The sequence below is a fragment of the Chrysochloris asiatica genome, unplaced genomic scaffold, assembly GCF_000296735.1.
Source record: "Chrysochloris asiatica unplaced genomic scaffold, ChrAsi1.0 scaffold00161, whole genome shotgun sequence".
Classification (NCBI taxonomy): Eukaryota; Metazoa; Chordata; class Mammalia; order Afrosoricida; family Chrysochloridae; genus Chrysochloris; species Chrysochloris asiatica.
In genome coordinates this window covers 2,087,668-2,090,507 of record NW_006408679.1, presented here as the reverse complement: position 1 = coordinate 2,090,507, position 2,840 = coordinate 2,087,668, and positions in this window count along the sequence as shown.

Sequence of the window (2,840 nt, the reverse complement as noted above, 5' to 3'; positions counted from 1 at the left end):
CAACCTCAAAATCGCTGCTACCCCTGAGCCTGTTGCTGCTGCCACTGTGCCAATCCATCTCGTTGGGGTCTTTCTCTTTTTCTCCGACCCTCCACTTTACCAAATATGATATCCTTCTCCAGGAACTGGTTCTTACTGACAATATGTTTGAAGTATGAGAGATTGAGTCTGGCTATCCTGGCTTGCAAGGAACACTCTGGCTGTACTTCTTCCAACACAGATCTTTTGTGGGATAGTAAGCAAAATATGAGCTGGGGATGTCCAAATAGTGCTCAGTAGGATCCTAGGGAAGTTGTTTATTCATCAACAGGTCTAAGGCTAGCTCTAATTAGCTCACTTACTTGGCATATGGTACTAATATGGGAAAGATGGGGTCAACTGTATTCAAACCACAGACTGTACCTAAGCCAGTCACCCAGAAAATGGAGAACTTGAGTCACAAAGGGAGCATATGAAAGCATATAGAGTGCTGAGGAATACCACAGTTGTTGAGCGTGTAATCGAAGGTCTTTGTATTGCCTTCAGGAGAGAGCAATGACAGAAATAAAACACCATGGATAAAAGATACAGAAACCTAGAATTTTAAGTTTGAAAGCTCACATGGAAAAGATTCTAAGTCATTTACCCATCTAGGAACACGGGTGATACAGTGGTTAAAGCATTCAGCTGCTAATAGAAGATCAGCAACTCCGCAGGAGAAAATATTTAGTGTTCTCTCACTAGGATTTCTATCTAGAAAACCCTATGGGGGCAGGAATCAATTCAAAGGCATAAGACATCTATCTATCTATCGATCGATCGATCGATCGATCGATCGATCTATCTATCTATCTATCTATCTATCTATCTATCTATCTATCTATCTATCTTTCTGTCTATCTATACATGTATCATCTATCTATTTAAAGAAAGCAAAGAGGGTATGCAAGTCTTGACAGATAAATGCTCAGGATAAATGTCACAGGCCCCAGAATATAGTTCAGTTATCAGTTCTTTAAAATCCTCATAAAAGCAACTACAAGCAGCACAGTCTATACTCCAACTTTAATTACTAATAGGTTTGTGTGTATTAGGAAAGAAGAAAGTGGGAGGAAAATATATGTTTGATTCTAACAGTGAAAACTGGAAATACCATCTGAGTCAGGATTGAGCGAATACTTGTGAGCTTACAATGAACTGAATTGTGCATCACAAGAGAGTGACACAGGTTCAATATAGGAGACCTCCCATGCCCCTTCAAGCTCTATGACAAATTTATTGTGTAATTGAGCTGATCACCAGCAATGAAGAAAGTCCAAATAGCATCTAGCGACAGGGTTTGACCTAGGATTTAAATTCGTTATTCATCCAAGTCAGTCATCAGTAGGAACAATGGTCCCACTCTTTTTATGCCCCCTTAACATTTCTCCATTACTCTGTTTTCCAACGAATGTTAGATATATTTCTCTCCTTTACAGAACTACACTTTCATGACTACTTTCTATCCTTCAATTGTGTTATAATTTCATCTGTCAGTTTTTCATTCTGTGGTTTGCATGTGGCTGTGATGCTGGAGGTGATGTAATCAGTATTTCTTAAATACCAGCAGTATTACCAATTGGGGGCAGGTTTCAGTCGTTTCTAGACTAAGACAAACCAGAGAAGAGAGGTTGACTACTTCTGAATGTTTAGCCACTGAAATCTTTATGAATATCAGTGGTACGTTGTCAGATATAGTGTCAAGATGAAAATATTATGAATAGCACCAGAATATTGTCAGATGTAGTGCTTATGGAAAATGAGAACTCAGTAGAGTTGATCATGATGACGTCAATGGAGTAACGCTTACGAGACCTTCATTTGCTGAAGGGGCTAAACTCAAATTGAGGGGTAAAGCTGCAAGCACCCGTTAATAATTAGAACTTGGAATGTATATGGAAAATGAGAACTCAGTAGAGTTGATCATGATGACATCAATGGAGTAAAGCTTACTGGACCTTCCTTTGCTGAAGGGGCTAAACTCAAAATGAGGGGTAAAGCTGCAAACACCCATAAATAATTAGAAGTTGGAATGTATGGAGTATGATTCTGAAAAATTGAAATTTGTCAAAAATGAAATGGAATGAATAAAGATTGATAACCTAGGAATTAGTAAACTGAAATGGACTGGTATTGGACATTTTGAATCTGACAATCATATGGATTACTATGCAATGAACAACAAATTGAAGAGGAATAGCGTCACATTTATCCTCAAAAAGAACATTTCAAGAACTTTCTTGAAGTACAATGCTGTCTATGATAGGATAATATTCATACAAGCAGACCAGTTAATACCACTATTACTCAAATTTAAGAATCAGCCACAAAAATGATGATGAAATTGAAGAATGGTACCAACTTCTTCTGTCTGAATTTGCTCAAACCTGCAATCAAGATGTATTGATAATTATCAGTGATTAGAATGCAAAGGTTAGAGGAAAAAGAGGGAGAATCAGTAGTTGGAAAATAATGGTCTTGGTGACAGAAATAATGCTGGAGTTCACATGATATAATTTTACAAGACCAATGATTTATTCATTGCAAATATCTTTTTAAAACAACATAAAAGATGACTATACACATGGACTTCACCATACAGATGGACTACATAGAAATCAAATTGACTACATCTGTGGGAAGAAACAGTGGAAAAGTTCTATATCATCAGCTAAAACAAGGCCAGAGACAGACTGTGGAGCAGACCATCAATTGGTCATAATCAAATTCAGGCTGAAGAAAATCAAAACAAGTCCATAAGAGCCAAAACACATCCCACCTGAATTTAGAGACCAACTCAAGAACAGATTTGATCCATTAGA